The 23,784-nt window shown below is 42.9% G+C and overlaps 1 protein-coding gene across 6 annotated transcripts in view; it reads right to left on the bottom strand.

The window, feature by feature from the left end:
- The window catches only part of vwa5b2 (von Willebrand factor A domain containing 5B2), a 169,363-nt gene extending 147,489 nt beyond the window's left edge, over positions 1-21,874 (bottom strand). For all 6 annotated transcript variants that reach the window (XM_043702438.1, XM_043702441.1, XM_043702442.1 and 3 more), the window contains exon 1: positions 21,731-21,874. The gene's annotated coding sequence lies outside the window, so the exon portion shown is untranslated. The remainder of the gene's footprint in view (positions 1-21,730) is intronic.
- Between the last annotated feature and the right edge of the window lie 1,910 nt (positions 21,875-23,784).

Below are 23,784 nucleotides of genomic sequence, written 5' to 3'. Positions count from 1 at the left end.
TTCTCTCCAAAATGGGCTTTGGGAAGGGAATCTGCAATTGGTTCAGACTGCTCTACACCAACATTGTCAGTGCAGTCTCAATCAATGGGTGGGAATCAGATAGCTTCCCAGTCAGATCTGGAGTCAGGCAGGGCTGCCCTCTCTCTCCTGCCTTGTTTGTGTGCTGCATAGAGCCATTTGCCGAGTCCATCAGGAAGGATGCGAGCCTGAGAGGGGTGACTATTCCTGGCAGCGGGGGCCTGCAGGTTAAGGCCTCCCTGTACATGGATGACGTCGCCGTTTTCTGCTCGGATCCGCTGTCCGTGCGCAGACTCATGTCCATATGTGACCAGTTCGAACGGGCCTTGGGGGCCAAGGTAAACCGAGGCAAGAGCGAGGCCATGCCCTTTGGGAACTGGGCCAACCAATCCTCGATCCCCTTCACCGTAAGGACCGACCACCTGAAGGTGCTGGGTATTTGGTTCGGGGGCGCTGGGGCATGCGCCGTCTTGGGAGGAGCATATCAGCAAAGTGAGGCAGAAACAGGGCAGATGGACACTACGGTCGCTCTCCATCACGGGAAAAAACTTGGTCATCAGGCGTGAAGCACTGTCATTGCTGTTATATGTGGCACAGGTCTGGCCTATTCCCAGAACCTGTGCTGCTGCAGTCACCTGGGCCATCTTCCAATTTATATGGAGGTCAAAGATGAACCTGGTCCGAAGGGACTCGATGTATAAAGATCTGGGCAACGGGGGAAAAACACACCCAATGCCACCCTCACCCTGATGGCCACCTTTGTGTGTGGCTGCATCAAGCTGAGCATGGATCCCCGGTATGCAAACACCAAGTGTCACTACGTACTGAGGTTCTACCTGTCCCCGGTGTTGAGAAGGATGGGCCTGGCCTCGCTGTCGCAGAACGCTCAGAGTGGTTGGACCGTTCCGTATCACCTGTCCTTCGTGGAGAAATTTATGAAGAAAAACACCGTTGACCACAAGTCTGTCAGGAAGTGGTCAGCACGTAGTGTCCTTGAGACCCTTTGGGAAAAGGAGAGGGTGGATCCTATCGAGCGGTTCCCTGAGCAGACTGTCAAAGTCATTTGGCAGAATGCCTCATCGCCAGAACTTTCCAACAAGCACCAAGACATGGCTTGGCTGGTGGTGAGAAGGGCTCTGCCTGTGAGATCCTTTATGCACGCCCGGACTCTCTCCCACACTGCACTCTGCCCTCGAAGCGGCTGTGGGAGGGACGAGACTGTCACACACCTCCTTCTGGAATGTGCCTACGCAGAAGACGTCTGGAGAGGAATGCAGTGGTGTTCGTCGAGGTTCGTCCCGAGCAGCGCTGTGACGCGAGACTCCGTGCTCTATGGTCTGTTCCCCAGGATGCACAGCGAGACGAACATCAACTGTGCCTGGAGCATCGTCAACTCGGTGAAGGACGCTCTCTGGGCGGTCCGAAACCTGTTGATCTTCCAACTGAAGGAGGTGACCCCAACTGAGTGTTGCAGACTAGCACATTCCAAGGTCCAGGACTACGTGTTGAGGGATGCGCTGAAGCTTAGGGCAGCTGCTGCGGTTGGGAAAGACCACCATGTAACATCTGCCTGCCTAAGAAGAACAGGGGACCCACCCAGTCATTTGGGCTCTGCTGACGCCTCAGCTAAATATATGGATATATTATTGATAAACGTACAGACCTGTATATACAAATGATGAAGTCTGATCTCTGTATGCAAAGAAATGGAATGTTTACATATGTATGGCATGACCAACTGTACAGACCATCAAAATATTTTATGAATAAAGTATATTTTTGAAATAAAACAAAACACATTCTACTCTTTATAACCAATCGCCTCATGTTAGACTCCATCCTGGTGTGCCTGTGAAAGTTATACTTGTTTATATTTGGCACCTATAGTAAATGATTCATCATTTCCTGGTGAAGGGCTTTTGCCCGAAATGTCGATTTTCCATCCTCAGATGCTGCCTGATCTGCTGTGCATTTCCAGCACCACTCTAAGCTTGAGCTATAGTAAATGTCTATTGGATCTTTCAATACCATGCTAACCACATGCTAGTTTCTTATGTTAGGAGAGATATCTTAAGCATTGCCGCTTCAGGTACAGATACTCAGCTGGAGGCACAATCCAAATCAAACACTGACAAATGCATTAAGCAGACCTACTATAATATTAACACATGGACTTCTGAAGGGACAGCATAGGCGATTGACTGTGTGGAGTTTGCACATTCTCCCTGTGTCTGCGTGGGTTTCCTCCGGATGCTCCGGTTTCCTCCCACAGTCCAAAGATGCGCAGGTTAGGTGAATTGGCCATGCTAAATTGCCCGTAGTGTTAGGTGAAGGGGTAAATGTGGGGGAATGGGTCTGGGTGGGTTGCACTTTGGCAGGTCGGCGTGGACTTGTTGGGCCGAAGGGCCTGTTTCCACACTATAAGTAATCTAATCTAATCTAGGTTCTTGAAGGAGTAAGAGCTGAAAATGTGCTGCTGGAAAAGCGCAGCAGGTCAGGCAGCATCCAAGGAGCAGGAGAATCGACGTTTCGGGCATGAGCTCTTCTTCAGGAATAAAGGAGTAAGATCTAACACCTTCCTTATAGTCTCGGTAACACATCACATAAATGTAACTTGTAACTAGTTTCAAACAAGCAATAAACTACTTATTTTTCAATACTAGAACCTCTTCTACTTAAACCACTATGTAGTTTTGCTTTACCACACTGAACCAAACAAACTGTTTAGATCCCTTTGCTTTAAAAAGATGCAGACCTGCCCCATTGTGAGGTGCAGTCTTAATTTGACTGCACATACCACAGTAGTGACTCAGCCAGAATTCAAGATAGCAGCTAATTGCCGCCAGATCCTTCTTTTCAGAAACTGACACACAGACTGTTTAGTCTTCTAATTAATTGTTTTGATTCTGTGCCATTGACAACTCCGAAGTCCTAATTGTAAATTGCTAAATTATACAGAGTCACTACTTCATCACAAGGTTTTATTTATGTAAAGAACAACCAGAGCTGATCACACAATGAGGGATGCAGTTTCCAATCATGATATCTTCCAGCAAACAACATCTCACAATGTAATCATATTGAGAGTGTGAATTTAAGAATTGTTCTAACCACAGTATGTAGTCAGAGAAGATTGCATTACTAAAATGAGATTGACAAGAAGAATCTTGACCTTTGTGATATGAAGACTGCATTTTTACTAATATGTTGCAGAAAAATTTGAATTAAGTACAAGTCACATTCATTAAATTTTACAATTCCCCAGCAATTAAGATACAGCAAAGTAGTCCTGTTTAGTCAAAGGAAAATAAATATAATGAATTCTGGCTTTTTCAGAGACAGACTACTGCAATTGTAAAAAAAACATTTATGATGAATCTGTCAGTGCAATCAGTGAAAATGCTTTTACTATAATTTGTGAAGGAATTATTCTTTACTCTTGGCTCAAGGTTGTTCTCTGCACCAGCCATTTGATTCTGGCTAAAGCCCAGTTTTGATGAAGTAGGTTTGTGTTAAATAATATTTCATTTCAACTATGTGCACTGCCAGAATTAGTAAATGTGCAATCATCCCTTTCTGTTTGTTGCAACCCTATCCCCCAGGCTTGTTACATACTGACTCTATAATTCTGTGATAACTGATTCAACACATTGCTGGAGTGCGTGATGTACCATTCAATGCAGCTATGAAGCAAGTTATGAGTCAATGCACATGGAATAGTGTTGTAGTTACATTGAGCAATGGTTTGAAGAATGTGGGGTGGACTTACACTCGACTGTGTTGACTTCACCTAATAAAGCAACATTAGCTCATTAAAATAATTTTGGGCACTCATGACAGATTGTGTATGATGCACTGGAAGTGATGGAGTGAATGGAATGTCAGATGCTAGCAATTATGGGAAGATGTAGATTACCTTTAAAAAAACATTTTGATAAAATGTGGCTGCTCAATGTCAATAAGATGAAGGGGCATATCAGGCTCAAGTGCAGCAAAGGAGTACAAGGAGGACAAATGATTTTGTTTTACATTTGATGCCATTGTTGTTTGGTTCATTGTTGTCAATGTCAGACAGTTAACATAAGGTTGGAATCAATATGTTGGTAAAGGGAGGATCTCAGAACAAAACAATGTGTGGAATCTGTGGAATTACAAAACAGCAGGAGGTGGGAGACTTTGGTTGGAGTTACCTATATGCCACCAAATGGTAATCTTGGATGACTTCAATCTACGTGTAGGTTGGGTAAAACAACCAAGCTCGAAAGCTGAGAAGGATGAGTTTCAGGAACGTTTCTAAAACAGGATGTTGAAGACCCAAATGAAGGCTATTTATCATTTAATATTATGTAACAACAAATCGCTAATTAATAATCTTGTCATAAAATAACTTTTAGGGATGACTAATCCCAGCTATTCGCAATATCTACCAATGATTTGGACTGGGGACCAAATATAATATTTCCAAATTTGTGGAAGTACAAAGCTAAGTGGGAATGTGTGGGACAAACGTGCAGGTATTCCTTAAATGGTAAGAGGTTGGGAAGTGTAGATGTACAAAGAGACTGAGATGTCCTTGTTAGTAAGTCACTGAAGTTAATGCGCAGCAAGCTACTAGGAAGGCTAATGGAATGTTTGCTTTTATTGCAAGAGGATTTGAAGACAGAAGTAGTGAAGTCTTACTTCAATTGCGTAGAAGCTCGGTTAGTTTGCACTTGGAGTACTGTATGCAGTTTTGGTCTCTTTAAATGAGGAAATATCTTATTGGCACAGAGGGAGTGCAGTGAAGGTTCACAAGACTTTTTTCCCAGGAAGTTAGCACTGTCTTCTCAAAGTGAGATTGACCAAACGAGTTTCAAAGAATAATCTAATTGAAATGTACAAAATGCTTAAAGAGAGATGGGATAAATGCAGATAAAATGTTTTCCCTGGCTGACTAGTCTAGAACCAGGGGAATCATTTAATAATTAGAGAAATACAATTTTGGACTGTGGGTTTTTTTACTCAGAGGTTTATGGATCTTTGAAATTCTCAGTCTCAGTCTGTGAGTATCTCAAAAGTAGAAATTGACAGATTTCCGTTTGCTAACAGCAGAAAGGAATTATTGGGATAATGTGTTAAAATGCGTTGAAATATTTAATCAGACATGATTGTCTTAAATGGCAAAAATTAGTTCATGGACTCAGTGGACTACTGTGTTCTGACGTTCCAATGTTAAGAAGAATAAAAGTGCGGAATCTCATCCCTTAGGTTGTGATTGCTGTTTTTGATTTTAAAATCTTAATTTTTATTTTTCTTACTTTTTCTTTCTGTCTTTCTTTGCTCCTCTCTCCTAATCTAGTCTTTCAGACTCTTCAGGTTTCTTTCTGCACCCTATATGAAAATTCACCTTATTTCTCAGTCCTCTTCCTGCTTAGTTCGCAGTCATTCAGTGCCATTAATTTCAGAGTTATGTTATTTATCCCATCATTCACCAAGTTCCCAGCTTCCCTGATGCTCTCAAATGTCCAGAACATTTGTGTGGAAAAAGGGGAAAAAACCTAACAAAGGAGTCTAACTTCTAGGGAATTTCACAATTGAGCCATTCCTCTCCGTCAAACTCTGGACTATCATGTTATGCTCAATCATCATACCAAAGAAGCAATCTAAAACCTAAGCAGAATATCATATTACTTCCATAATTAGAGACATAGAATTGTACAGTGTGGAAACAGATCCTTCGATCCAAACTCGTCCATGCCGACCAGATATCCTAAATCTAGTCCCACTCACCAGCATTTGGCCTATACCCCTCTAAACACTTCCTGTTTATATAATCTTCCAGATACCTTTGGAGGGAAAATAGACCTAGCCTATTCAGCCTCTCCTTATAGCTCAAACCCTCCAAACCTGGCAACATTCTTGTAAATCTTCTCTATACTGTTTCAAGTTTCACAACATCCTTCCTATGGCAGGGGGACCAGAATTGTATGCAATATTCCAGAAGTGGTTTGACAGTCTTTGGAATATGCTGACTTCCTTAAGATGGTAAAACCCAGTAACAACAACTGAATAACACTGCGGTGGCATGATGTGTTAAACATACATATTATGATTTGGGGCTATGGATAGTGCTTATACGTTCTTTCATGGCTGAGTAGGAATCTCAGTCACTGTTACCACCTGCTATTAACATGCGTGGAAGCATTTACAAGTTAATAATCAACTTTTTTGGCCATCAATTCCTTCAGTGTGATTCAAACCTGGAGTTTCTAGCTCTTATGGAGGGCAGCTGATATTATGCTGCAAAAATTCCTCCACAGAACTTTTGTTCATTATGTCAATAAGTTACATCTGTCAAAATTTTAGTAACGATGCCCTTGAGAGTTTGAGGAACTGATTTTAAAAAGTAGTTGAATATCTATCAATTAACAGAATGCTATGAATTAACTTTCCATCAATGGCAGCTAGTCCTTCAGCATGCTAACCTTTTATTCAGGACCTGTTACCTTAGGTATCTCTAGCTTTCTGCCTCTCCAATTTCCTTTTCTCTTTTAAGATCCTCTTCAAAACCCAAAATATTGACTTCATTGTGGTTACCTCTAATGCTGCCTACTTTATCTAGTTCGTATTAAGTACCTTGTGATATTTTCCTGGATCCAAAACATTTTAGCGCATACCTTTGCATCAACATCTCTATGATGTTCCCGCTTCAAGATTTATTTGGTCTGAGACAGTCAACAGCAGTGTGGTTCCCTCTCAGGGTACCCAAAGCTTACAAATAACCTGCTCAGCCCAACAAAGAAGCTAATGATGTGAAGAGTATACTTGCTCCTTTCCATCATTCTTGGCTCCAATCCCTGAGATCCCCCATTCCCGACCTTCACACACCCTCTCGTTGATTTCTATTTCTTACACCCCTCCTTGAGTCCCCAAACTTCAGTACTCTTCAACTCCCAACCCCAGGATCTCTGAAATTGGTCCATGATTCTCATCCCAATTCCTGGGCTCCCTATTATCCTACTCTAACACCGCCTGAACCCCAACCTCATGATCCATGATGTCCCCTCACCCATCAAAACTGTTCCATGGCTTCATGTTCCTTGAAAATCCCAATCCATGATCTTGCAATTCCATATGAGATTCTTGGCCTTAATCTCAGAGTTGACCCCTGAATCCACTTACATGAGGATCACTGCTATACTCTCTAGACAATAACTGAGACCCCATTTGCTTCCGTATGATTCTGCCTGTTTTCTTTCAAATGAGATCTTTAGCTAAAACTCTTCTCTCAGTTGGCAATTAAAAGAACTTATGGTGCTATCCCAAAGATGTGTGTGGTCCCCTGTATCTTTGCCAACATATATGATTCAAACTAAAAGCAAATCATCTGCTCATTATCCCTTTGTTGTTTATGGGGTTTGCTATGTTTAAATTGACTACAGATATTTATATTTAAACCTCCTCAAAGCGATTCCGAGTCAGTGAACCTGAGTAATATTAAACCAGAAAATGTTGGAAATACTAAGCTGCTAAGACAGTGTCTGTGTAGTATTATAATAGCTCTGTATTGCTCTTTGATAAAGAAAATAAGAGTTCTGTATGTGAATTCTTGCACAAATGCAGAATGCATCACTCATTGGTATCCATGATTGGATTAAATTTGAGAACCAGAGTCAGATCTTATCATTTATCAAGAGTTTAGAATGAATATTAAAAGTCCCTAGACTGTTCAGCCAAGCACTTACAATCTTTTGTAAGTAGGTTTTGCATCAATTAATAATGCTGCAGTTACTGTGAAACTGAAGCAACATGAAAGTAACTCTTTCAATTGGTCTCTTATTATAATTTTATCCAACTCAACTGACTCACAACTTGTACCTTACATTCTGTATTTTGGAGGTGTAAATTGCTTTGCATTGGCACAAACTATGCCTTGTGTCTGACCACTTAATCTATGAATGTTATTGGAATGCAAAAACATAGCATCGACAAGTGAAGACAAGTTCTTGGATCATGACATCCAGTTGTAGACAATCAACTTTGAATCTATCTCTAGGGCGGCCACTGTCATGTACTTGTATCATCATGTAAAGTCAGTGCAAGTGTTGGTAGAGTTAAGTGAGCACTCCAAGTTTTAAATTGCCTTCCCTCCCAGGGTAAAGCAATATTTCAATCTCAAAATTATTATGTCATTAGAGTTCAATATCATGACTACCTTCAGGGCTAGTTTTAAAATTGTTTGAGCTATTTAACAAGCATATTTTATTAGATTCATGGTGCACTATTTCTTAGTTCTAAGGCCTCATGGAGAATTAGATGGTCCTAAGTGTTGACAGGGTTACTCTGTACTGAAAAATGTGTTGCTGGAAAGGTGCAGCAGGTCAGGCAGCATCAAAGGAGCAGGAGAATCGACGTTTCGGGCATAAGCCCTTCTTCAGGAATGAGGAGGGTGTGCCAGCAGGCTAGATAAAAGGTAGGGAGGAGGGACTTGGGGAGGGGCATTGGGAATGCAATAGGTGGAAGGAGATTAAGGTGAGGGTGATAGGCCGGAGAGAGGGTGGGGGCGGAGAGGTCGGGAAGAAGATTGCTGGTCAAGAAGGCAGTGCTGAATCCGAGGGTTAGGACTGAGATAATGTGGGGGAGGGGAAATGAGGAAGCTGGAGAAATCTGCATTCATCCCTTGTGGTTGGAGGGTTCCTAGGCAGAAGATAAGGCACTCTTCCTCCAGGCATTGTGTTGCCATGGTATGGCGATGGAGGAGGCCAAGGACCTGCATGTCCTTGGCGGAGTGGGAGGGGGAGTTAAAGTGTTCAGCCACAGGGTGGTGCAGGTGTCCCAAAGGTGTTCTCTGAAACGTTCCGCAAGTAGGCGGCCTATCTCCCCAATGTAGAGGAGGCCACATCGGGTGCAGTGGATGCAGTAAGCGATGTGTGTGGAGGTGCAGGTGAATTTGTGATGGATGTGGAAGGATCTCTTGGGGCCTTGGAGGGAAGTGAGGGGGGAGGTGTGGGCGCAAGTTTTGCATTTCTTGCGATTGCAGGGGAAGGTGCCGGGAGTGGAGGTTGCTCCTTGGATGCTGCCTGACCTGCCTCGCTTTTCCAGCAACACATTTTTCAGCTCTGGTCTCCAGCATCTGCAGTCCTCACTTTCTCAGGGTTACTCTGTAATCTACAGTTTGGTACACAAGCTTCATGCTTTAAGATCTTGACAATCTTCATTGTCTGAGAGTACTGGAGAGCTGCTGGGTGTGAAACCAGTCAGAGGCTCAATTTACTGCTAACTATTCCTGGTTTTCAAAAGTGTTTGAACTTAAACTTAAAACTTAGTTATTTTCTCACATTAATGTGCAACACAAAAGTGATTCTTTACAGAATTGATATTGAAAGAAATTCTGTTATCGTGGTGGTAGTTCCGAGAAGAGGTTATGACTTGGTGGAACCAAGAGAGACTACAAGAGTCTAAATTGGTAAGATTATCTTTATTTAACATTCATCTAACTATTTCCCCTATTAAGCTTGGCATATTCTGTGTGCAGAATCATCTCTCTCCAAAGTCTGCTGTTCTGTGTTCCAATATATTTTCAGTGATGCCCGCTGACAATTTACCTATTTGAGTATTAACCCTTTACTTCCCACAAATCAAATAAGAAAATTCCAAATATATCCCTTTGTAAGTAGTGAGTATTTGATAATGCTTTATGAGAAATAAAAACTACTGCACAAGCTGAAATCAGTGAGGCTTAAAGATTAGAACCTGGAATTGAAGGACAATCAATTTGGTTCTGTTTTAGAGGATTTGATAGTGTGTTGGTTTGGTAGTGCTGCTGGAGAGGGGATACAGTGACAGTATAATCAGTACACAGCATATTTTAGTAAAGGAATCAAGACAGAGAGAATTCAGTCATGATTGAGTTTTGAGGGAGTAAGGCGAGTCTGGTTGGCCTCTGCTTTAAAGCTAGGAGTATTATAGTTAACACAGATGAGGTAAGGGTGTGGACTGACAAGTAGAATTATGATATTGTTGCCATCACAGAGAAGTGCTTGAGGGAGAGGCAAGACTGGCAACACAACATTCCAGGGAACAGAATCTCCAATTAGGACCAGAAAGGATGTAAAAGAAGAGGGGGTATTGCATTATTCATTAAGTTGTCAGTTAATGCAGTAAAGAGAAATAATATCTTGGTAGGATCTTCAAATGAGGCTTTGTGGAGAGAGCATAGGATTATAAATGGGGGAGGGGGGAGTCACATTGCTGGAAGAGTCAGCCGATAAAAGAGGAACAGGTATGTAGGCAATTCATTGAGGGAGTAATTGAACAGGTAATTACACTGGGGGATTTCAGTTTCCCAAAGATTAATTGGGATAGTCATAGTGTAAAGGGTTTAGGAGAATGTATTTAGATTAGGGATTCCTTACAGTATGGAAACAGGTCCTTTGGTCCAACCAGTCCACACTGACCCTCCTAACACTATGGGCAATTTAGCATGGCCAATTCACCTAACCTGCACATCTTTGGACTGTGGGAGGAAACCGGAGCACCCGGAGGAAACCCACACAGACACAGGGAGAATGTGCAAACTCCACACAGGCAGTCACTCGAGGTTGGAATCGAACTGGGACCCTGGTGCTGCGGGGCAGCAGTCCTAACCACTGAGCCACTGTGTATTCAGGAGAGATTTTTACATCAACATGTAGAGCATCATAATCATAGAGATGTACAGCATGGAAACAGACCCTTTGGACCAACCCGTCCATGCTGACCAGATATCCCAATCCAATCTAGTTCCACCTGCCAGCACCTGGCCCATATCTCTCCAAACCCTCCTATTCATATACCCATCCAAATACCTCTTAAATGTTTCACCACTTCCTCTGGCAGCCCATTTCATACATGTACCACCCTCTGTGTGAGAAAGTTGCCCCTTAGGTCTCTTTTATATCTTTTCCCTCTCACCCTAAACCTATGCCCTCTAGTTCTGGACTCCCTGACCCTGGGGAAAAGACTTTGTCTATTTATCATGTCCGTGCCATTCATAATTTTGAAACCCTCTATAAGGTCAGCCCTCAGCCTCCGATGCTCCAAGGAAAACAGCCCCAGCCTATTGAAACTCTCCCGATAGCTCAAATCCTCCAACCCTGGCAATATCCTTGAAAATCTTTTCTGAACCCTTTCAGGTTTCACAACATCCTTCCAATTGAAAGGAGACCAGAATGGTATGCAATATTCCAAAAGTGGCCTAACCAATGTCCTGTACAACCGCAACATGACCTCCCAAATCCTGTACTCAATACTCTGACCAATAAAGGAAAGCATACCAAATGCCTTCTTCACTATCCTATCTACCTGCAACTCCACTTTCAAGGATCTATGAACCTGCACTCCAAGGTCTCTTTGTTCAGCAACACTCCCTAGGGCCTTACCAGAAAGCATATAAGTCCTGCTAAGATTTGCTTTCCCAAAATGCAGCACCTCACATTTATCTGAATTAAACTCCATCTGTTACTTCTCAGCCCATTGGCCAATCTGATCAAGATCCTGTTGTAATCTGAGGTAAAGTCTTCGCCGTCCATTATACCCCCAATTTTGGTGTAATCTGCAAACTTACTAACTATACCTCTTATGCTCACATCCAAATCATTCATACAAATGACGAAAAGTAGTGGACCCAGCACCGATCCTTGTGGCACTCCACTGGTCACAGGCCTCCAGTCTGAAAAACAACCCTCCTCCACCACCCTCTGTCTTCTACCTTTGAGCCAGTTCTGTATCCAAATGGCTAGTTCTCCCTGCATTCCATGAGATCTAACCTTGCTAATCAGTGTCCCATGGAGAACCTTGTCGAATGCCTTACTGAAGTCCATATAGAATACGTCCACCACTCTGCCCTCAACAATCTTCTTTGTTACTTCTCAATCAAGTTTGTGAGACATGATTTCCCACGCACAAAGCCATGTTGACTATCCCTGATCAGTCCTTGCCTTTCCAAATACATGTACATCCTGTCCCTCAGGTTTCCCTACAACAACTTGCCCACCACCGACATCAGGCTCACCGGCTTATAGTTCTCTGGCTTGTCTTTACCACCCTTCTTTAAGAGTAGCACCACATTAGCCAACCTCCAGTCTTCCGTTACCTCACCTGTGACTATCGATGATACAAATATCTCAACCAGGGGCCCAGCAATCATTTCTCTAGCTTCCCACAAACTTCTCGGGTACATCTGATTAGATCCTGGGGATTTATTCACTTTTATGTGTTTCAAGACGTCCAGAACTTCCTCTTGTGTAATATGGACATTTTTCAAGATGTCACCATCTATTTCCCCACATTCTATATCTTCCATGTCCTTTTCTGCAATAAATACTGATGCAAAATACTTGTTTAGTATCTCCCCCATCTCCTGCTGCTCCACACAAAGGCCATCTTGCTGATCATTGAGGGGTTGAAACTTTATTGCTGGAACAGCACAGCAGGTCAGGCTGCATCCAGGGAACAGGAGATTCGACGTTTCGGGCACAGGCCCTCCTTGATCATTGAGGGGCCCTATTCTCTCCCTAGTTACCCTCCTGTCCTTAGTGTATTTATAAAAACCCTTTGGATTCTCCTTAACTCTGTTTGCCAAAGCTATCTCATGTCCTCTTTTTGCCCTCCTGGTTTCCAGAAGTTCCAACAGTGAAACAGTGTAGTGCTGAACTTCATTCTGAGCAATCAAGTTGGACAGGTGTTTGAGGTGGCAGTGGAACAGCATTTTAGTGATAGCAACCGTGGTTTAAATTTGTTATGGAAACGGAAAAAGAAGGAATTTGTTTTGCAGTAAGGCAGATTTTATTAAAGTAAGGCAGTTCTGGCCAAAGTAGATGGGAATAGTTGTTTCTGGGTAAATCTATGGCAGAACAGTGGGGTAGGGTTGTGGAGAGAGGGTGGGTGTGCAGGCCCAACATGTTCTCTTTCAGATATAATGTAGGAGCAACAAGCCCAGAAAACCCTGGATGTCTGGGAACATTGAGTACTGGATAATAAGGAAAAGAGGGAGTTTTAGCAGATGCAAAGGGAGAAAATCAACAGAGGCCTTAGCGGAATGTAGAAAATGCAGGGGGATCTTCAGAAAGCAATTAGAAAAGCAAAGGGGATCCATGAAAAAGTAGTGCTAGATAAGATTAGGGTGAATCCTAAGATATTCTGCAATAATTAGGGGAAGAGAATAAAGAGGGCCAAAGAGGGGGTATAATTTTAATATGAAGGCGAGGAGTTTGAAGGGAAATTAAGGAAACTTGATTTTACTCTGAGGGTGGTGGGATTCGGGAATACACTACCTGGGGGGCTAGTTGTGATGGGAAACCTGACAAACTTGAAAAAGTACTTGGATGCAAATGTCATAACATTCAAGGCTATGGGCCAAGTGCTGGAAAGTGGGACTAGTATAGATTTAGGGGTGTTTGTCGATGCAGACTGGATGGGCTACAGGGCCCCTTTTGCCCCGTGTGATTTGATAATCCTGTAATAGACCTGTGATTTACGTGAAGGTGGAGAGAATGAGCCATTGTCCATCTCTGATTTAAATCAATGACAGTGATTCCATCTATTATCCACAGAAAAGAGCAAAATAACAGGAACAGGAGACTCCAAGGAAACAAAACGAAAAGGAAAAATAGCCTTCAACTTCTACATTTGTCAGCTGAAAATTTGAAACTGATGATTGAAAAAGTGATAAATCACTGACCAATATGAGCTTTGGAAACTCTATCATGTAATCACCCATCATGGAAGATCATTTGGCCATTTGGCTCTTCTAAGATGTCACATCCAGAGGCATTAGGTCAGGCGACTGAAAGCTTGGTCAGGGAGGCAGGAGATAAGGAGTGTCTCAAGGAAAGGAAATGGTGTAGAGAGGTGTGGGAAAGGAATTTCAGACCTTTGAGCTGAGGCTGGTGAAGGCACAGCCACCAATGATGGAACAGTTAAAGTAAAAGATGCTCAAGAGACTCTCATTCGAAGAATGAAAACTCCTTTTATAATACAACTGTGAAGCAGCTTAGGATGCTTATTGTACTAAAGGTGCCATGTAAGTCTCAATCGTTCTTGTTTTAAAGACTACTATCAAGACTCCTTCCACCATCCTTTCAGTTAGTGACAACTCATTACATTAAAGTTCTTTTACCAATTACGTTAAATCAGTGTAATCTCGTGACTACCACCAATTCTGACAGAAACAAGTTCTCTCTAATCAAGAAAGCAAATAAGGTTAGAGTAAAGTCCTCACAGTTCCATCTAACCATAGGACTGCTCGCATATCAGACAGAAAAGATTGCTGGCACTTCAACCTGAGGGTCACCATACGTCAGACAAGGGAGAGAGGTTGTAAAGGAGAGTCCTCCATAGCAACCTCAGCAAGTGAACATGGTTAAAAATCACACAACATCAGGTTGTAGTCCAACAGGTTTATTTGGAAGCACTAGCTTTCGGAGTGCAGCTCCTTTATCAGGTAAGACACAGAATTTACAGCAAATGCTTACAGTGTGATGTAACTGAAATTATATATTGAAAAAGATCTGGATTATTTGTTAAGTCTCTCATCTTTTAGAATGACCATGTTGGTTTCAGTTCTTTCATCTGTAAAGCCTAGAACTTTTTTTAAAGTTACATTCTCAAGTGAACATTAACAATAAGGCGGTATCTCAGCCCAGATAATGCATTGAAGATGGGAGGTACCCTGTGTGAGGTTGTCTGTGCCCCTAAAAAAGGGATTTATGGAATCTTACATGGATTCATGCAGTTTTTGAGCAAAATAAGATGCAATTCTTCAAGTACAAATTCACCCTACAAACATGTGTGTGTGTGTGTGTGTGTGTGTGTGTGTGTGTGTGTGTGAAGATTGTGTGTGTGTGTATGAAGAGTATGTGTATGTGTATGTTTGTGAGAGTAAAGGGGTATAAATCTGTGAGGGGGTCCATGTGTGCACGTGAATGTGGGAATCAAGATCAAAATCAACATTTCGGGCAAAAGCCCTTCATCAGGAAATTCCTGATGAAGGGCTTTTGCCCGAAACATTGTTTTATTGCTCCTTGGATTCTTCCTGACCTGCTGTGCTTTTCAAGTACAACTCTAATCTTGACTCTAATCTCTAGCATCTGCAGACCCCACTTTTGCCTCGTGAGTGTGGGAGTGTATGTGTAAGCATATCAGAGCTTGTGTATGACAGATGGTCTGCGTGAGTGTATGGATCTGTCGGAGTGTGTGTGTGTCTGTAGGAGTGTGTGTGTGTGTGTCTGCAGGAGTGTCTGTGCATGTGCGCGCGTGTATGTGTAAGTGTGTAGTGGAGTCACCTGTAGTTTGACATGAACCCAAGGTCCCGGTTGAGGCCATCCCCATGGGTACCGAACTTGGCTATCAGCCTCTGCTTGGCCACTTTGCGTGGTTGCCTGTCCCGAAGTCTGCCTTGGAGGATGGTCAACTGAAGGTCTGAGGTCGAATATCCTGAAATGCTGAAGTGTTCTCCGACTGGGAGGGAACATTCCTGTCTGTTGCTTGTTGTGCGGTGCCCATTCATCCATTGCCTTTGCTTGGTCTCGCCAATGTACCATGCCTCCGGGCATCCTTGCCTGCAGCGTATGAAATAGATAATGTTGGCTGAGTCATATGAATACCACGTACATGATGGAAGGTGTCCCCACGTGTAGTGGTGGTATCCGGCTTGCAGTGTCTACGGTGACAAGGTTATATGGTGTTGTCCTGAAAGCCAGGCAGTTTGCTGCGAATAATGATCTGTTTGAGGTTTGGTGAGACGTGGAGGGGTGGGGAAGGTCCTCATTGATAATGTGTTGCAGGCTGCAAAGAGCATGGCGTAGGTGTTTGGCTCCCAGAAAGTACTGGACAACGAAGGGTACCCTGTCAGTTGCAGTTTTCGTGTCTGTCTCCTGAGAAGGTCATTACGGTTCCTTGCTGTGGCACATTGAATCTGGTGGTCAATGAGTTGAGCATTGTACCCCGTTCTTATGAGGGCATCCCTGAGTACTTCCAAGTGCCCGTCACGTTCCTCTTCATCTGAACAGATCCTGTGAATGCGCAGGGCTTGTCCATAGGGGATGACTATTTTAATATGTTTCAGGTGGAAGCTGGAGAAGTGCAGCATCATGAGGTTATCCGTGGGTTTGTGGTAGAGTGAAGTGCTGAGGTGCCCATCCTTGATGGAGATGCATGTGTCCAAGAATGAGACAGATAAGAGAGTAGTCCATGATCAGTTTGATGGTAGGATGAAACTCATTGATATCACTGTGTAGTTATTTCAATGACTCTTCGCCATGGGTCCAGAGGAAGTAAATGTCATCGAAATATCTGGTGTTGCATGTTGGTTGGAGGTCCTGCATAGAGAAGTCTTGTTTGAACCAATGCATGAAAATATTGGCATATTGGGGTGTAAATCTGGTCCTCATGGCTGTTCCATGTGTCTGGATGAAGAACCAGTTGTCAAAGGTGAAAACACTGTGGTCGAGGATAAAGTAGAAGAGCTCTAGGACGGTGCTCGGAGATTGGCAGTTGTTAGTATTGAGTACTGAAGCTGTTGTCATGAGGACAACCAGTTCTTCATCCAGACACATGGAACTGCCACGTGGACCAAATCTGCACCCCAATATGCCAACATTTTCATGCACAGGTTCGGACAAGATTTCTTTTCTACGCAGGACCTCCAACCAACATTATACACCAGGTACATTGATGACATTTTCTTCCTCTGGACCCATGGTGAGGAGTCGCTAAAACAACTACACATGATATCAACGAGTTTCATCCCACCATCAGACTCACTGTGGACCACTCTCTAGTATCTGTCTCATTCTCGAATACATGCATCTCCATCAAGGATGGGCACCACAGCACTTCACTCTACCACAAACCCATGGATAACCTCATGATGCTGCACTTCTCCAGGTTCCACCTGCAACATATTAAAACAGCCATCCCCTACGAACAAGCTCGATGCATACACAGGGATCTGTTCAGATGAGGAGGAATATGAAGGGCACTTGGAAGTACTCAAGAATGCCCTCATAAGAATGGAGCTGGATGCTCAACTCATTGACTGCCAGTTCCGACGTGCCACACAAGAAACTGTAATGACCTCCTCAGGAGACAGACACGAACTGCAACTGACAGGGTACCCTTCGTTGTCCAGTACTTGCCAGGAGCCGAAAGACTACGCCATGTTCTTTGCAGCCTGCAACACATTATCAATGAGGATGAGCACCTTGCCAAAACCTTTCCCATACCTCAACTTCTCACCTTTAAGCAACCACCAAACCTCAAACAGCTCATTGTTCGCAGCAAACAGCCTGACTTTCAGGACAACAACATGCAACCTTGTCTTGGTAGATGCTGCAAGACGTGTCAGAGTGTGGACATGGATACCACCATTACACATGGGTACACCTCCCACCATGTACGTGGCAGGAACTCATGTGACTCTGCCAACATTGTCTATCTCATACGCTGAAGGCAAGGATGCCCTGAGGCATGGTACATTGGTGAGACCGAGCAGAGGCAGCGGCAACAGATGAAGGGACATGACACAACAATCAACAGACAGGAATGTTCCCTCACAGTTGGCAAACATTTCAGTGGTCCAGGACATTCGACCTCAGACCTTTGGGTGACCATCCTCCAAGGCAGACTTTGGGACAGACAACAACACAAAATGGCCGAGCAGAGTGCTGATAACCAAGTTTGGTACCCATAGGGATGGCCTCAACTGGGACCTTGGGTTTACGTCACATTACAGGTGACCCCATTGCACTATAAACAAACAAACACACACACAAACACACACACACTCTCTCTCTCTCACACACACACCCTACAGACCCATACACTCATGTAGACCCTCTCTCGTACACAAGCTCTCTTTCATACACTCACACATACACTCTCACACACACACCCGCACACGGACCCTCTCACAGACCTATACCCATTTACACTCATACTCTCACACAGACAATCATCCACCTCCTACACACACACACACACCTACATGCACACACACACATAAGTTTGTAGGGTGAATTTGTCCTTGCAGAATTACATTTTATTTTGCTCAAAAACTGCATGAATCCACGTAAGATTCTGTAAATCTCTTTTTTAGAAATAGAATTAGTCTGAACGCTGGGGCACAGACAACCTCACACAGGGTACCTCCCATCTTCAATACATTATCTGGGCTGAGATACCACCATATTGTTAATGTTCATTTGAGAATGTAACTTTAAAAAATGTTCTGAGATTTACAGATGAAAGAACTGAAACCAACATGGTCATTCTAAAAGATGAGAGACTTAACAAACAATGCAGGACTTTTTCAATACATCATTTCAGTTGCATCACACTGTAAACTTTTGCTATAAATTCTGTGTCTTACAATCTTATACTCCACACAATCTTATACTCCACAACCACCTGATGAAGGAGCAGTGCTCCGAAAGCTAGTGCTTCCAAATATAACTTGGTGTTGTGTGATTTTTAACTTTGTACACCCCAGTCCAACACCGGCACCTCCAAATCAGCAAGTGAAGGAATTGTCTGGTATTGCAAACCAGCCATCCAAACCACAGGAATGATTATTAGCAGCCAATAATTAAATTGTGAAGAAAGACTGGAAACATTTTGTTGAAAGAATCCAGCGAGGCAATCTCATAGAACTTTACAAGAAACGACCAATGTAACCAATAAACTGTGACAGTGATACAAGCAGCACAAATGGTTACATTTGTCCTGAGTGAGAATGCAAAACTGATAATGAGGACATCAATAAAGAGAAACTCAAGCAATTATGAAGTGAGTTACGTAGATGCTATTATCTAAACCATTCCCTGCAATAAAACTGATAGCTATTTGATAGCAGCATTTTTGTGGTTCATCCAGAATTTTCTCTTTCTTCAGTAGAAGCAAATCCATACTGGGGCCCAGTTCATGGGAACATCAGCACTGGAGCAGGCCATTCAGCCCCTTGAGCCTGTTCTGGTATCCAAAGAGATCATGACTGATCTTGTGGTCTAACTCCATGTACCTGCCTTTGTCATGCATACTTTAATACCTTTGCTGAACAAAATGTTTGGTCCAAAATGGATAGCCTCACCTTTACGTTGAACTTTATCTCCCACAGTTTTGCCCATTCACTTTGTCTATCAATATCCTTTAGTAATTTATATTGTCATCTACACTGTCTGCAATGTGTCATCAGCAAATTTGGATATATGACTTTCTATGTGATTATCCAAGTCTTTAGTAAATAATGTGAATAACTGAGGCACTAACACAGATCCTTGTGGAACACCACTGGTCACATCCTGCCAATTTGAGTACCATCTCATCATCTCTGCTTTCTATTGGCCGCCACGCAACCAATTAGTAATTTGTCAATAATTTGTCCTTGTATCCTTGGGTTTCTATTTTAGTTAACAGTCTGTGATATGGGACTTTATCAAGTGCCTTCTGGAAGTCAATATAAACAATATCCACAGACATTTCCCCATAGTGACCTCTTTAAAAAATTCGGTGAGATTTATCAGGCTTGACCTACCTGTCATGAATTTATGCTGTGCCTGCCCCCTATGATTAAATGAAAATTTTCATTTTCAGTTGCCCCATCCTTGATTATAGACACCAACAATTCCCCACCACAGATGGTCTGTAATTCCCTGGCTTTCCTCTTTCATCTTCTTCAAAAGCAGAATGACATTTCAGATAAAACAACAAATACATACCTGAGATGACGTTTAAGATCCTCTGACTCTGTCAGGTCCAGTTTTAATTTTGCTGTTGCAAGTAATGCCTAAGCCTTATGGGAAGCCTTATTGTGGGTAAGCTTCAGTGTGTCATCCTATAAGAATGACTCAGGTTTCAGTGAGGTAGAAGTTTGGAATTCACACCACAGCCAAGCCAAGGTTGTACAAATTTCCCTGATCACTCATTTGGTGAATGCAGTGGCTAATCTTGACCTGAGCTGCACCAGACCAAGATTAGGGTCAATGCCCATTCTATGTTGAGTTGGCTAATCTCACTCCAGTAGTAGGCTCGTAGGAGGGTGACTGGAATTGTTTCTGGGCCAGGAACTGGAAATTAGCCAGTGAACTTGTTCTGATCTAGTAGTTCCTTCTGAAAAAGGAATTTCACTGGAGATCATTGGAGATATTTTCAAGTCAAGTAATGATTAGTTTTGTATTCCGTCTGATGTACAATATTAAAGGGGGAAGTAATTAACGTAGTAAAAGATCAAAGGATTTGAATAGGTTTGCAGAAAGAAATTTTAACAGGGCTGGGCATTAGGTTGCAGAAAAGGGGTAATATCTTAATCGTCAAACCAGACCAACACCAAGAAACACTTCTTCACTGAAGCAGCCGTGAAAATATCAGACAGTCACCCCAAAACCCCAAGCTGTTGAGGTGTAGTCAATTGAGAATTTTAATTTGAGTTTGATATGTTTTTAATAGGCAAAGTTATTAAGGCTTCCAGAACCAAGTAAATCAATGCTATTGTGCTCTAGATGAGAGCTGAAATGTGTTGCTGGAGAAGCGCAGCAGGCCAGGCAGCATCCAGGGAACAGGAGAATCGACGTTTCGGGCATAAGCCCTTCTTCAGGAATCTTATGCCCGAAACGTCGATTCTCCTGTTCCCTGGATGCTGCCTGGCCTGCTGCGCTTCTCCAGCAACACAATCTCAGCTCTGATCTCCAGCATCTGCAGACCTCACTTTCTGCTCTAGATGAGCCATGATCTAACTGCATGATAAAATAACTTCAAGGGGTTGATTGGCTAACCCCTTTTCATATTCTGTGTCCGTGTCCCCCAGACAAGGCCAAGTGAGTATCCAAACCATTCGAGTCTTGTGTAAATTTTGAGGGCAAGAAACCGGCAGCTTTAGTGCAGTGACAAATTGGTTAACTGTTGCGTGGAGGTGGCTGGCTGATGATCAGTTGTGAGCTGAGAGGTGGAGAGCTGATCCATTGGGAAAACATAAAAATATTTTAAAGAAAGCAAAAGCTTACCTGCCCAAAATGGTGGTGGTGGTCCATTTAAAGCTGTTTCGGCTGTCCAACCCCATCATATCGATTTATCATCACTACTTTTCGAAGCCACGCCTTACATATAAGTTGTCATATTTTGTAATACAAAAAATGAGCTCAGTGATAAATGGAGATTCCCCCAAGGGTAGGAAGCAGTGCAAATCCCTTGGTAGTGATCAAGGATGGAGGTCCTGGCTATGTTTATCCTTCTCACAGGTCCCACTAGCTGAGATCAATTAGTTTTTGTATAGATCAGGTTTTTGATCATCCAGCTTCTAGTCTCTGTCTTTCACCCATTGACGCAACTCATGCCCTCTTAGCAACAATTTATTACAAGTGATAACCCTGCATGAGAGAGGAGGGAAATCTTAATGTCTCATTGACGTCTGAGTCTTCAGTGAAAGGAATTCTGCTTATCACATTCTGAGATCATATTTCAATATGTTTCTCAGCACAAAGCTACTCCATGAATGCAAAATCCACATAGCAAGCACCAAACATCAAAGTATTTTCTTTCTGCTTGTTCAACATTTTCCCTCAAGCATTTCAGACATTCTTATCAACCATAAAGGCCAAAGAGCTAGAAAGCTATTGGGTTTGCCCAGCAAATCAGACAGCAACACACCCAGACACGGCAAAACAAACACAAACAATTAAATACGTTACTAAAAAATACCTACTTATAATCCAGGTCTTCTCTTTCTTTCATAAGCAGATACGATTTAAATTCCACAATACATAAAAGTTACAAGTCAAAGCTATTTTCTATTGTAGGTAAAGCTGTACATTTCTTCGGCAAATCTTTGGGCAAATGAATAATGTAGCTGCTGGTGCTGTCACAGAGACATGTGTTCAGACAAGATTTAATTGTTAAATGTGACGCAACGTTGTACTGAAATATTTTGGTCTTCCATGGTGCACCAGCACAATCCTTTGTACATTCCAATGTAGAAAACAGTCATATGCATGTCGCCAAAGTAAAGGTTTTGAGGTGGGGGTGGGGTAATACGATGAGAGAAACAGAAGCGATATGAAAATGTCCTAGTAAAGCTTTATGAATGGATTAGAAGTCTAGTTAAGTTTCAGATCTTAAGCATTCTTTTGATGTCCTGAAAAGGAATTGTGTGAATTCCAAAATCATTTTACACTGATTGTCATAGCCAGAGTGCATAAAGAGAAACCCCAAGCAAAATGGTATTCTTTTTTATCGTTTTGTGCATATATGCTGTTTCTTCTAAAGATAGACAATCTCGCTGGACTCATAAAATGACCCAGGCTAATTACACAATCATATTTTCAGAAGCTCCTGAATCCCCTATGTTATACAGACATTCCGGCTAAAAACTGGATTTGAAGATGAGCCGTCGACTTTCACCCAGCATCAGCTGAAGGAAACCCTCTAGACCCATTATGCAAAAATGAGCACTAATGCTTTTGTAGTTACCTCTTCACCTCGCAGTGAAAAGGGGTTGGGGGAAGGGGAGGGAGGAAGGAAAGCTACACTGTTCATTCAACATCCTCCAATTAGCTCATGAGGGTGGTTCCTCAGCAGTTGCAATGCCTCTCTGTCACATAAGCTTGTTAAATTATTGAAACGTACAAATCTGGAGTTTGAAGTTAGTTGTTGCTTGACCACCTGAGAACGAGCAGAACTCCAGGCTGAGTCAGCAGAAGAACTTTCGCAGAGTCACTTTTATTTGGGAGAATTCACTAACCATTTACTCAGTTTTATTTGCACATAGGATGTGGGTGTTGCTCACGGAACAGCATTTATTGTCCATTTCTTCCTGGAGAAGTTAATGAAGAGCTACATTGGAATCCCTACATAGAAGATCATAGAATCCCTACAGTGTGGAAACAGGCCGTTTGACCCAACAAGTCCACACCCACCCTCCAAAAAGGCAATTCAGCGTAGCCAATTCACCCCTAACTTGCACATCTTTGAACTGTGGGAGGAAACCGGAGCACCCGGAGGAGACCCATGCAGATGGGGAGAATGTACAAACTACACATACAGTTACCTGAGGCTGGAATTGAACCTGGGTCCCTAGCGCTGTGAAGCAGCAGTGCTAACCACTGAGCCACCATGCCACCCTAAATTCTTGAATTTCTGAAGTCCATTTCAGATGTAGGTACACCCACAGTGCTATCAGTATTGCTATTAGTAACGAAAAGATTTTGACCCAGTAACATTGAAGGAATAGTGATATAGTCAGGCCAGTGAGGAAAATGATGTCCGAGAACAACAACGCCAAATCCGACACCAAGATCATGAGCTGTGGTAGTTCCTGCCCTCCTACTTGGCTCTGAGCAATGGACTGTCTACAGCAGGCACCTCAAGTTGCTGGAGCAGTACCATCAACACTGCTTCTTCAAGATCCTGTGAAGCAGCTGGGAAGAAAGATTCACCAACACCAACACCCTTGACCAGGCCAACATCCCCAGCATCGAGTCACTGAACCTTACCTTGATCGGCTTCGATGGGCGGGGTATTCCATCTGCATGACCGACATGAGACTCCCCAAGCAGGTGCTCTATTCCCAGCTTTGAAATGGCAAGCGAGTCCAAAGAGGACAGAGGAAGTGCTTCAGGGATACCCTCAAGGCCTCACTGGTGAAATGTGACAATCCCAAAGGTACCTGGGAATCACTGTCCCAAGACCATCCAAAGTAGAGGAGGAGCATCTGGGAAGGCGTTGAGCATCTTGAAACATGCCGTCAGGAAAACATGGAAG

This window comes from Chiloscyllium plagiosum, chromosome 13 (assembly GCF_004010195.1).
Source record: "Chiloscyllium plagiosum isolate BGI_BamShark_2017 chromosome 13, ASM401019v2, whole genome shotgun sequence".
NCBI classification, from domain to species: Eukaryota; Metazoa; Chordata; class Chondrichthyes; order Orectolobiformes; family Hemiscylliidae; genus Chiloscyllium; species Chiloscyllium plagiosum.
The sequence above is the reverse complement of the archived record's forward strand: the minus strand, read 5'-3'. Positions and strand labels throughout refer to the sequence as shown.